Here is a 13733-nt window from a genome sequence, read left to right as displayed (position 1 = left end):
GCCTTGCCCAGTGCACCTGAGGTTCACTGCATGCTTCATTTTGAATTAATTTGCGATTGACAAACCTTCCACAATTAGCACTTTTTATAATCACACACACAGAGGTACGATGCCATATGGAGTCAGGTCCCGTGGTTTCCTAAGCTAGGTTTTACACGAACTGTGGCTTATTTTCTCATCGTATTAAAATATCACTGGGTGACTGTTTGGTCTCGCAGAGTGTTGCAGGGGTGGTCAAGAGGACACCGAAATGAATTGCAGCGCGTGGGGCGGATGAAGTAAGGAGTTTATTAGGAGAGCTGTCAAAACCGTGGGGACACAGATACAGAGAAACAACAGAATGGTGAGGGCTTTGAGGTGAGTACAGCCCTGGTGCCAGAGACAATATGGCATGGTCTCTGAATTCTCTCTCCAGAGACCAAATGGAAGAAGTAGGAGTCTGGCCGGGGCACAGGGCCATTTCACAGCAAGAGCAGCAGCCAGGCTCTCCGATTCCCAGTCAGGAGTCAGGGAAGGGAATGGGAACAGAATGGGTTAGGCTGACACCCACTCTGATGCTAACTCAATCCTCAGGTGAGAGCCCTGGCACCAGGGTGTCTGTGATTAGGGACTCAGGGACAACTGGGTAGGGAACTGTTGGTGTTTGTGAGAGAAAACACGAGCAGAGGCTGGACCTAATACTACTTTCTTACAGTGACAGTCCTGTCATCTTGGGGGCCAGGCTTCCAATTTCCAGCCCTTTGAACGTTTTCACCAAAGTCACACGGGAAGAAGGCCATGCTGCCCTAGGGCAGGATAACCCTGAAGGGTGTGCTGTGCTGGATCTCAGAGCCCAGAGGAGCATTAAACTCCAGTTGTCCGTGGGCAGTCGTACTAATTCGCTCTTCATTGGCTTCTTTCTTCCTTGCCTCGTGTTCTTTTCTTTTACATTTCCTCTCCCAAATAAACAACGTGTGTTCTGTGGGGCTCCTGTGAGGAAGACAGAAAGCAACACACAGCGATACCACAGGCTAGGTGGATGGGAACTCGAGCAGACAGAGGCAAGGCCTTGGCTAAGGGACACAGTGAAGAAGTAGGTGTACAGAATTATCCTGTGCCCTCAGGAAAGCAGATCCGGCTGCCTCAGGAAGCTGCCAAACAACAACATCTCTGCTGTCACTGCTGCCGATTAGACTATGTCTCCACAACCTGCGTGTACTCAGTGTCAGGAGTGGGGGAGCTCAGAGGGAGGTATCCGAATTGAGGGCCTCTACCATGAAGGAATCAACATCTCCTCAGAGAGAGTGAGCTCTCAGCCTGTCTGAACCCTGAACTGGCCAGTTTCTAGAAGTGTAAGCTGTTTACACAGCCTGGCCATCCCTAGTATTTTGCTTCTTTCACACTTGCTAATCCCCCCCCCTTCACTGCCATGCCCTGAAAACCTCATCAGAATCTGGTAGATGCTCGCACTGAGCTCTTGGGCCTCCCAGCTTCCAGATTTAAGAGCCTAAGTAGACTGCTTTCACCAAAATAGCCAGTGTCCAGCATTCTGTGATAGCAACAGAAGGTGAGCTAAGATAACCACAAATGTGGTAACCTCTCCCGCAAACAGTTTTGGTGTGTATGTATGCGTATATATTTATGTGAGTGTGCTCGTGTCTGTGTGTGTGTGTGTGTCTGTGTCTGAGTGTCTGTGTGTGTGTGTGTGTGTGTGTGTGTGTGTGTGCAGATGTTGAATGTCTTTCTCCACTACTATTTCCCTTATTTTTGAGGCAGGGGTTCTCAATAAACACAGAGCTCATCGGGTGGGTAACCAGTAAGCTCCTGGAGTCCACCTGTCTACTCCCCCTGGTGCTGTAATTAGGGACACATACTACTCTACCCAGCTTTTCTGTGGGTCTTAGGAGTTCAAACTCAGGTCCTTATATATTGCAGCAGGCACTTAACCGACTAAGCCATTGCACTTGCCAGCCCTAAAAAAAAAAAAAATCTTAATGATTCCCCACTAGAAGGAAGGATTTCTCCTGGAGCTTCCTCCTATCAAGGAAAGCCACCTGGCAACAGTCCCCATAGTGGAATTCCAGGATCAAAAACAAAACAAAAAGCCCCACAGGATCTACAAGTGTTTGTCTGAAGACCACCCTACCACCAGCATCACCAAGCATCTCTCCAGCAGACACATCCATGGTGTTTAGTGTGAACAAGGGCCATTTCCTTCGTTTCTCTATGACTCCTCCGGAAATCTATGTTCTAACAATACTGCCTGTGGTGGTTTGAATAGGCATGGCTCCCATAGATTCATGTGTTTGAACGCTTGGCCTCAGGGAATGGCACTATTAGTGGGGAGGGTCCTTATTGGAGGAAGTGTGGCCTTGTTAGAGGAAGTGCATCACTGTGGGGGTGGGTTTTGAGATCTTAAATGATCAAGCTATGCCCAGTGTGAAGCACATCCAGTCTCCTCCTGGCTGACTTCAGATTAAGATGGAGAATTCTTGACTCCTCCAGAGCCAGGTCTGCCTGAATGCTGCCATCATGATGATAATGGACTGAACTTCTGAAACTGTAAGCCAGCCCCAGTGAAACGTTTGCCTTTAGAAGCGTTGCATTGGTCACAACTCTGCGATTGACCAAATAACCAATTTCATTAAACTAACGTTTTGAAGACCACTTGCTCCTCATGATTATGTCTGTGAGGGTTATACCTCATTACAAAAACACTGCACTCCAATAGCAGTGGGGCCATAAACAGAGTCCCAACTCACATAAAACTATTATAATCATGGCCCAGATTTAATCACTGGCTAGTGGGCTCCCCTGTGGTTTGACCAAGAGCCAGGCAATAGTCAAATGATCAAACTTCAGATGCAGAGCCAAATTGGCTTATGTGTTAAACAGTGGTGAAGTCTTAGATTATAGTGGGGCGAACGGAGAGATGTGGACACACAGAGAGGTAGACTTCCACAATGTCAGAATTTCCCATCTGTGGCTTCCCTGGTTAATTGGTCCATAAAATAACCAGGCTTGTTAATGGATAATAGACTCATTTCTGAGAGGCCCCTGGATCAGGCAGTCACTCTGGGATGGTGGCTGTGTATTTAAAGCCAAGACAGATCCTCAGGGTGACATGAAGGTAGGGCCACTGTGACCTTTGTCTTACTGATTACTTCCAGACACTCAGCTGCTTAGGAAAAGGACCCATGTCACTGGATCAGTCAAGAGGGAGGTCTGAAATTCTCACAATCTGAGGATCCCTCTCTGAGGAAAACTTAAGACAACACTTCGTATAAAAACCAGTGCTAGCACTACTGTGGTTTGAGTATCCACATTGAACCTAGTACTGCAGTGTCAGGCGGTGGAGCTCAGTGGGAGGTTTCTGGGTTGTGTGGGTTCTGCCCTCCACAGACACGCATGCAGGCAAAATGCCAGCCCACCAACAAGTAAATCTTTAAAACAGAATAATAAGGTAGGGAGGCTGTCCCAATTAAGTAAGTGTCCTTTTGAGAGACCACACTGGTCACTCAATCTCCATCATGTGGAGACAGAATGTCGGGAAGGTCTTCTATGCTGGAGATCCAGGAGACTATGGCAGACCTGCATGGCCTGCTACCCATGCCTGCATGTTTAATGCAAAAGACTGTCAAGGCAGCTTTGCTGTGAGTGTGCTCAAAGCACCTTTGAAATAGTTCTCAGCGGGAACATGGGTAGACTCTGAATAGCAGTTTCAGCGAGAGAGAACAATTGGAAGTCTTCCTGTCATCTGATGGGCAGTGTCTTAGGCTAGTACCTCCTCTCCAGTGTTTGCTCCAGAGAGAGATGCACTTCCCCTGCTCAGGGAGGGGTAAGGTGGGAGGAGCCGGCACCTATATGCAGACCAATGGGACAGTTCCTGCTTGGATCTGAAGAGTATCTAAGCCCTGTGACGTGTCACTGAGGAAAACATAGGGGAAAACATAGATCCACATGTTGCTAAAAAAAAAAAAATCCCAGAGCAAATGCAGGAGAGCCACTGCAACACGTCGCCTGCACAATTTGGAAGCAAGAAGCTAACGTTGGATGGAATTCCTTCCATTTTCATCTGTAGAGCTTTCACAGACAGGAGCATGAAGCCTGAGAGCAAGAGAAGGGGACAGGGCAGGGCCGACTTTTCCATGTTGTCTTATCTGGAGGGACTGAGACAAGAGAGAATTTGACGAGAGTCATTTTCTCAAGACCACACTGCCAGATCTAGGCCTTGCCCTATCTGCTACTGCCTTTCCCAATTTTATCTCATCTTGGCTTTCTGGCAACAATCTCCCAAAACCCGCTCTCTCTGTTACTTTTTCTTGCTGTGATAAAACCACCACAGCCAAGTCAACTTAACAAAGAAAGCGTTTAATTTGGCTTACAGTTTCAGACGGTTGAGTCCATGATGGCAAAGTGGAGGAACAGCTAAAAACTCACATCTTGAACTCCAACCTGGAGGCAGAAAATAAAGCACGGGGCATCTCATGAGTCTTTTGAAGTTCCAAAGCCTGTCTTCAGTGACACGCCCCCCCCACAAGGCCACGCCTCCTGGTCCTTCCCATACAGTTCCACCTGCTTGGGACCAAGTATCCAAATAAGTGAACTTATGGGGGCCACTCTCATTTAAACCACCATACTCAGGAAGGCTGAAGTGATCCTTAATGTGTCCTGGTCAGCTCTGTAATGAGCTACAGAAACGTCTTCAGTGCCCTTACCCAACACACAGAGATTCATACACATCTGTCCATAAACTCACGTGTTATATGCATGTACATACAAACTATATTCTCAGGTACACACGTGCAGATGCCCCATGTAAAGACACATGCTCACCTTCATAAACTGTGGATATCAAGTCCAGACCCTGTCTAACTACACAACACTGTCCCTGAGAAGAATGCCCATAGGCCTGCACTGAGCTGTGCCATCCAACTGCCAACTCCTGCTTCCTATAACCCTCAGATTCCAGAAGTTTCCTCCATGATCCAGATCTAAAGTTTGTTTCTTTTCAGTTTATAACCTCTTGGTGTCCTGAGATTAACAGTTGGAGTAAAATCTGTCACTAACATCTATATAACATCTGTAGAAAGGACATAACATAACCCAGTGGAAAGACATTGGAACTTGCTCAGTGTTCCCATAGGTGAACAAGGAACAAACATACATAGAAAGCCCCCCTCTACCTTCACCATGCTACATGCAAAACCCCCAAGAAAATAGGACTAGATCAGATGTAGCAGCATATTAAAGAAATGCCAGAATCCTGAAGTAAGGCTCACGTAGCTTTAATTTGTTGCATTAACTCATTTAGAAGTATTTATTGTGTTAGTGGAGCACTCACTCTTTGCCAGTATGGAGCTGGCTCAAATACAGAGCAATAGAACACAGAGGCGTAGGATTCAATGAAGCCTGCCAATGTACACATGGAAGCGAACTTCAGAGACAGGCCTTTCGTAGGGGTGGGCTCTGTGATAAAGGAGTCCATTCCCATTAGAAGAGGGAAGGAAAGGGTTAAAGAGACGTCTTAGCCATTAAAAGCTAAGGCTTGCAGCAAGAAGAGGGGAGAAAAGATCCGGCAATATCAGCAGTGTTCATAAAACTGCTCATTTATAATGGTGAACGTAAATGATTGCTACTTCCTACCATTCAAAACGTTAAACCTGTTGCATTAGAGTTCAAGACAAAAACCAAAACTCCATAGTCCACACTAGCACACTCAGCAGCAGTATGGCCAGTGGGTGTGGCTCTCCCCCTTAACACCAAACACAAGAACTGTCAGATTGTGTTCTGGGTCTCCCTTCTAGCAGTGTGGTGTGATTTTTTTTTTTTATGGTGGTAAGCTGTGGTGGTTTGCATATGCTTGGCCCCGAGGAGTGGCACTATTAGGAGGTGTGGCCCTGTTGGAGGAAGTGTGTCACTATGGGGGTGGGCAGTGAGACCCTCCTCCTAACCACATGGGAGCCAGTCTTCTCCTAGCAGCCTTCAGATGAAGATGTAGAACTCAGCTCCTCCTGCACCAGGCCTGCCTGGATGCTGCCATGTTCCCCCACTTGATGATAATGGACTGAACCTCTGAACCTGTAAGCCAGCCCCAATTACATGCTGCCCTTACAGGAGTTGCATTGGTTATGGTGTCTGTTCACAGCAGTAAAACCCTGACTAAGAAAGACATAAGTCAAAAATGCCTTGAGAAAGAAGGCTTTCCACAGCAAGCCATAAAACTCAGGAACCAGAGGAGGGAAGACTGACAAACCACTACACCAACATTTAAAACCCTTTCAAATTAAAACTAACTCAGGGAGTGAAATGGTGAAGTGTTTTCCAGGAGGGAGGTTGTTAATAACCATGATTTAGATCATTTACCGTAAGCGGAAGTCGGGCTCTAATGTCCTAAATAGGACAGAAGGGATGGGAAGATAACTCAGTTGGCAAAGTGCTTGCCTTGCAACCATACAGACCTGAGTTTGAGTCTGAGAGTACACAGCCATCCATGCTGACTGATGCAGTCCTGTAACCCCAGCCTGGAGAAGAAGATAGGTAGACCTCCGGGCTTGATGACCAGGCAACCTAGCCTGCTAGGTGAATATTGAGTCAATGAGAGAGCATATCTCAAACCACAAGATGGAGACTGGGGAGCTCTCTCAGCGGGTAACAGTGCTTGCTGCCCAAGCCTGGTAACCTGAGTTTGGTCCCCCAAACCAATATTAAAGTCAGACTCGCTGGCACACGCCTACTCCCCACACTTTCCTAGAGAGATGGAAGGCAGAGATAGGAGAATCCTCCGAGAGTGTATGGGTTAACTAGCCTGGAGCATAGAACACAGTGGCAAGAAAAATCCTGCCGTAAACAAAATGGAAGGTGAGAGCAAACACAAGGGTTTATCCTAGGACCTCCAAATGCTCTCTGTGGTATATGGGTACCCTCGTACATGAACATACACAGATATGCATGCGCACACACCATACCCCCTACACACATGTGTGTGTACACATACCATAACACACACACATACACACACATACACACACATACACACACAAACACACACACATACACATACACATACATACACACAAACACACACCACACACACAGAAACACACCACACACATACATACACACAAACACACACCACACACACACAAACACACACACAAACACACACACATACACATACACACACACAAACATACCACACACACACAAACACACCACACACACACATACACATACACACACACCACACACACACACATACACACATACACATACACACACAAACACACACCACACACACATACACACATACACACACACAAACACACACCACACACACACATACACACACACACAAACACACCACACACACACACACAAACATACTCATACACACACAGTGTGGGGACAGTAATACCTGCCTCAATCGTAATAGCAGGACTGAGTCAAGTAAGTTGCAACTACTGTTAAGGGCCCACAGTACGACCAGGCCTTGACAATACATGAATACCTACCTCTTAGTACATCATCACACTGACGTTTTTAACGGCCCCAGTGAAGGCAACTGCCCTGCATAAGGTCATGTTTTGTGTATGAAGAAACTGGGACCCAGAGAAATGAGGCAGCTCATTTCAATGTCACAGAGCTCTTGCAAACAGAGATGGCATGCAACCTGGATTTCTTCTACCCTCATAATAGCACCAGGTCGTCTGTCAGGCTTCTAGTGTTTTGTAACAGTAGTGACGCTTACCCCAGGGTTACATAACAGCCCAGAATAAACCTGATTCCATCTCCAACACAGTCTCAGGACTTACTGAGCCAGGCCCACTCCTCAAGTGCACCATCTAGAGGCTTCCGTCTTCCCCTGCCCGTGAGACAGACAGCAGCGGCTATTTCACATGAGCAATAAATCTAGAATGATTTAAAAGCAAAAACAAACGAACAAAAAAAACAAAACAAAAAAAAAAAAAACCTGAGCTGGAACCCCCATGCTGGAGACTCTAGTCAAAGAATGAGGGTCGAAAGAAGAGAGACAAGTACCACACATAGAAGGGCTCACTGAAACTCGGTGCCACACACAGTAGGGCTCACTGAGACTCGGTGCCACACACAGTAGGGCTCACTGAGACTCGGTGCCAGAAGCAGAGCAGACATTTAAGGTCAGGATTGGCAAACTTGCTTGTAGCTATGTGTGTAGTCTGATTTCTCTCTGACAACTCGGATTTTCAGCAAAAGCTCAAACACAAGCAAATGTCAGCTAACCCAGACTTACTATGTGGCAGGAGAAATTCTAGGAACTTCCACAACAAGCCCATAATAATGGTCCTAATTTTCTAGTTCAGGAAACTAAAGCATAGAGAGATTAGTTATGTGGCCAGGTCTCAGAACTCGTAGGTGGCAGACAGGCAAATCTGACCTCAGATGCTCTGGTCACACTCTCTACTCTGCATTGCCTCCCAAACAGGGCCAAGGCGAAGGAAAGCACATTCAGAACAGAGAAGGAACTGGAAGCCGGACTTAGGAGGCTAACTTCCAGTCAACAATTCTTTTTTTTTTTTCCTTTTCTTTTTTTTTTTTTTTTTTTTTTTTGGAGCTGGGGACCGAACCCAGGGCCTTGTGCTTGCTAGGCAAGTGCTCTACCACTGAGCTAAATCCCCAACCCCCCAGTCAACAATTCTAATCACAATTCTAGAGTAAAATCCCCCAGTCCAGTAGCCTCCACAAGCAAGGCTCACACCCCCATGGTGGAGACACACAATGGTGGGCGTCTTAGTTGGGGTTTTACTGCTGTGAGCAGACACCTTGACCAAATCAACTCTTATAAGGACAACATGTAATTGGGGCTGGCTTACAGGTTCCGAGGTTCAGTCCATTATCATCATGGTAGGAACATGGCAGCATCCAGGCAGGCCTGGTGCATGAGAAGCTGAGAGCTCTACATCTTCTTCTGAAGCAAAATACTGGCTTCTAGGCAGGTAGATTGAGGGCCTTAAAACCCACATCCACAGTGACACACCTACTCCAACAAGGTCACGCCTACTCCAACAGGCCACAGACCTCTAACAGTGCCACTCCCTGGCCTGAGAGAGCACAAACCACTACAGTGGGGAAGAGAACCAAACGAAGGGATCCATTTTCACCTCTGAGGTGCTGACTCAAGCTTCGGGTATAGGCTGAGGAAGAACAGGAGGAGAAGCAGGAGGGTCTGCAAAGTTGAACAGTCCTGCCTCGTCATTTCTGTTGTGGTTTTGAGAGGTGGCCGGAGGAAGAAGGCATTACCCCTGTCATGGCTGGAGAGCATCACTCTGGTTTCTAACAACAACAGAATCTCTGCTCCAGGATACAGTTTCTCTCATCACAGATGCAGTACTGCAGGGGCAGGGGCAAGGACAGGGCCAGGGGTCAGGGAGTAGAGGTTGGGAGTCAGGATCGGGGTGGGGGTGGGTTCTGTCTTGTGAGCTTGGCTGCTCTAGAGGACTGCAGGTTTAGAGCAATGGCAGGTTTAGCCTTGCAGGGGATGAGGTGTGTTAGGGACCTTCCTCAGGTGATTAACCTATGGAGGAGAGGAAGGAAGGCGCGAAAGGAAGGCAGAGGTGCCAGGCTTTCAGTCTAGCATAACTGTAATTTTGTACCGTTATGGATCACACTGAAAATAGTTACCTTAGAGACCGACAAGTGGGAAGTCAGCGGCTGGGGGGAGGGGCAGTTGGTTGTTTTGTTTCCAACAAAAGCAGTCTCTACACGGCCATTAGAAAATGATCTTGGAAATATCGAGAACACTTAGGGAGGCCTGAGCCTGTGGTGCTGCAGGCCATTAGTAGAATGTGTGCTGACCATACTCTACGCCCTAGATTTCCCAGCACCATAAAATTAGTAATAGTAATAATAATAGTAATAGTATTAATAATAATAATAATAATAATAATAATAATAAAAGTGTTTCCAAAGAAACGCCCAGATCTAGCGGACTTGGGCTGCTTGGGAATGGAGTGAGTTTTGAGCCAGTCTTACCTGGATCTCAGTGTTTGGGAGCCATTGTTCTGGCTGTGACTGACTGCTTCCACTGCCTCTCCCGTCAGAGCTCTTAGAGCAGCGGTTCTCAACCCGAGGGTAGGGGTCCCATTGGCAACCCACGATCTCCAAAACTATTTACGTTATGATCCATAGCAGTACAAAAATCACAGTTATGAGGGAGCCACAAAAATAATTTTACAGTTGGGGGTCACCATACCATGTGGAACTGCATTAGAGGGTCCCAGCATTAGGGAGGTTGAGAACCGCTGGTCCAGAGGGATCGGTCCTAATATGTGCTGGGCTTGTACGGTCTGATTCTGCTATGTTCTTGTCTGCTTGGCTGTGGGACTCAAGGGGATGGTCTCACTTCTGCTTCACTAGCCCCGGGGGGAAAACACGGGGAGAACTAAAAATACAGAAGTCGGCTGGGGGATCAGCTGTCAGCTCTACTGTGCCGTTGCCTAACTGGAGAAGAGGGCAACTGTCCTCACTGAGCAGATTCCTCAGACCTCACCCTCACCCCACACCCACAGATGTCTGATAGAATGTGTTGTGAAAGAGTTATTAATATTGTTACTGTTACAGAATACATGGAATAACTTAAAAGAGGAAAGATATATTTGGGTTTATGGTTTTAGAGGCTTCAGGTCATGGTACAGCAAAACACAACATGAGCAATTCTGTTATGGGGGCTCTGGGAAAGCCTGCAGCCTTCAGACAGCCCATCAGGGAAGGAGAGAAAAGGAGAGATGAATGAACAAATTCAGGTCCCGCTCCTAATTTAGCCAACCAAATCAGGGTTTCCTCATCTCATGGGGAATAACCCAATGGGCAAAATATATGAAGTATATCACCCTCTGGTACTTTGGCCTCTGGAAAAGTGGGACAAAACTTCTCCCATTTTCTTCATGAAAACAGGAAAACCACGAGGGGAGTGTCTTCTAAAGTCCTGTTGGGTCAAAGCTTCCAACTGCTCATGGTTGAGTAAAGATTCCTACCGACCTCACCGCGCACTGATGAGAGCAAATGTCCCTTATTGGCTGAGATCTCCTCTCAGAACTGACCCACAAAAATGTCCTGTGGGGCTGGCACTGTGTGCAGTCAGCATTCTTTACATATCTCTCTGGCTTAGTCCAGTTAAGTATACCTCAACTCCTTTGAAGGGAAAAGTTTATAATTTTAGCTACAATTTCCCCCCCTACCCGGACTCAGTAGCAAAATGAATCTTTAGCCACTCCATACTAAGACACAGTGATCGGGAAACTTAGCTGCTACCAGAAACCTCTCAAGGAGATCTAGGAGCCCTGGAGAACCGGGGTACCCTAATAGTATGTCCCGCCGACAGCCAGACTCCCCCCCCTCCTCTTTCTCTTCCCCCTCTTCTCCTCCTCCTTTTTTTCTCTTCCTCTCCTGCTCCAAGGAAGATACATAAGTTACCTTTGATGAAACAAAATATCTTCCGAAGAACAACGTAACTGCTAGCTCACAAGTTGAGGTCCAGCTTATCAAGGAGGGGAGGATGTGGTGTGGTGGTATGTTGACGTATGCTGGCCAGGTTGCATGCACATTCGGGAAGCAAAAAAAGATGAACATTCTCGTGGAGAGAGGTCATGAGATGAAGCCAAAAGTTCACCCAAGGAGAGATGGAGCCTGGCTGTCAGCAGCTTTGTACTCTGGGTCATTTGCTCAGGAAGCAATGGAAACTCACAGACACACAGATTAATGAGAGATTCTCACTGACTGTATTCATCCCCTCTTCTCCCCAGGACAACTAGCAAACTAGGAGTATTGAATTAGCCACAACTTAAAGCAGATGCCGAATGCCTGGGCTGAAAAGTCTGTTAATGGCTTCCCGCTGCACTTAAAAGATCGCCTTATCTTGGTAAGGGGCCCCCTGTGGCCGTATCAAGCACACCTGCAATTCTGAAGTTTCCTTCTTGCATAGCTGAGGTCCGAACAGGTGTCTCTGGTCAAAGGGGCAGCGCCCCTCCAAGTAAGGACACCGAGATTTAGCTTCCCGCCATCTGCAGCTCTGTCACCTCAAACACACTGATTCTAGTGGAACCATATTGGAGAAAGAACACGCTGTGCTGTGACGGGGGCAGGGAGGGAGTACCATTGGCTTAGAAGCCAATCACATAGCCATATATGGATGCAAGGAATGATGGGAAATATGACTTTGTGTCTAGGAGGGTGAGGACAGCTAACAGGTTCTGTCCTCTGGTTGTGGCTTTTCTCACAATGTGGTTCTTGTTTACATCTTTTACCTCATCTACCTCCACTCCCACCGCCCACCCCAACTTCACTCAGGCACCAGCTTGCTTCCGCTTCTTAAATACACAACCTTGACCTTCTGCACGTTCACCTCCTGTAGAAACTGTGTACTTGTTGACCCTTATCCTAGGGGGCTATGAGTGACTGTTCTCCCAGCCAAGCAATCACCATCTTGGGGAGCCCCCTTTACAAAGGGATTGTTCCGGCTGGGGTCATTCATTCTTCCTGTTCTGTCATGGAAGGTTGGGGAGGGTCTCATCTGAGTATCTAGCTGCTGTCACCACCTATTGTAGTATGGAACTCTATCTTCATTGCCCTCCCAGACCTTCATTGTGGCCTGGGGAGCGAGGCTACAGTATTTAGGTAGCAGAGGGACCACGGCATAAGACTGGGAGTTTTATCCATGTCTGGATAAATCCACACCCTTGTAAGTAAGCCACCGACTGTGCTCGGTAAGGAAGCCAGATAAGGTCACTGATTCCCGAAGTGAATACCGTAGTGGAGTTTTGCCTTGATCTGTCATTCATTGTGACCTTAGGAGAAGGAGTGGACATTGTTTAAGTCCTCCCTGGGAAGGAATTTTAACAACAGAGGCTCTTCCCCAAACCCAGCAAGAGATAACATCTTATAAACATGGCCCCCACACCTCAACTTTCTTTTCTTTTTCTGTTTTTTTTTGGGGGGGGGGCTGTATTTTTTATTTTTTCTCTCACATATTACATCCCAACTGCAGCTTTCTTTTCTTTTTAAATTTATTTAATACTTAATAATAATTCTTTGGTTTCCGGGCAAACATCACCCTCCCCTTCCTTATGGGTGTTCCCCTCCCAACCCTCCCCCCATTACCGCCCTCCCCCCAACAGTCTAGTTCACTGGGGGTTCAGTCTTAGCAGGACCCAGGGCTTCCCCTTCCACTGGTGCTCTTACTAGGATATTCATTGCTACCTATGGGGTCAGAGTCCAGGGTCAGTCCATGTATAGTCTTTAGGTAGTGGCTTAGTCCCTGGAAGCTCTGGTTGCTTGGCATTGTTGTACATATGGGGTCTCAAGCCCCTTCAAGCTCTTCCAGTCCTTTCTCTGATTCCGTCAACGGGGGTCCTATTCTCAGTTCAGTGGTTTGCTGCTGGCATTCGCCTCTGTATTTGCTGTATTCTGGCTGTGTCTCTCAGGAGAGATCTATATCCGGCTCCTGTCGGTCTGCACTTCTTTGCTTCATCTATCTTGTCTAATTGGGTGGCTGTATATGTATGGGCCACATGTGGGGCAGGCTCTGAATGGTAGTTCCTTCAGTCTCTGTTTTAATCTTTGCCTCTCTCTTCCCTGCCAAGGGTATTCTTGTTCCCCTTTTAGAGAAGGAGTGAAGCATTCACATTTTGATCATCCGTCTTGAGTTTCATTTGTTCTAGGCATCTAGGGTAATTCAAGCATTTGGACTAATAGCCAATTATCAGTGAGTGCATACCATG

General features: G+C 47.1%; 1 long non-coding RNA gene across 2 annotated transcripts; it reads right to left on the bottom strand.

Moving 5' to 3' along the window:
• Positions 1-274: 274 nt before the first annotated feature.
• On the bottom strand, positions 275-9011 carry LOC148004590 (uncharacterized). 2 transcript variants are annotated; one of them, XR_015625181.1, is made up of 3 exons: positions 8832-9011; positions 4365-4434; positions 275-1952 (listed from the first exon to the last, which is right to left on the bottom strand). It is a non-coding gene; the product is annotated as an uncharacterized LOC148004590 (long non-coding RNA). The 2 variants fall into 2 exon arrangements; XR_015625180.1 differs by having other exon boundaries at positions 275-969.
• Between the last annotated feature and the right edge of the window lie 4722 nt (positions 9012-13733).

This window comes from Rattus norvegicus, chromosome 7, assembly GCF_021556685.1.
Source record: "Rattus norvegicus strain SHRSP/BbbUtx chromosome 7, alternate assembly SHRSP_T2T, whole genome shotgun sequence".
NCBI classification, from domain to species: domain Eukaryota; kingdom Metazoa; phylum Chordata; class Mammalia; order Rodentia; family Muridae; genus Rattus; species Rattus norvegicus.
Note: the sequence above shows the minus strand (reverse complement) of the source record. Positions and strands in the feature narration are given on the sequence as shown.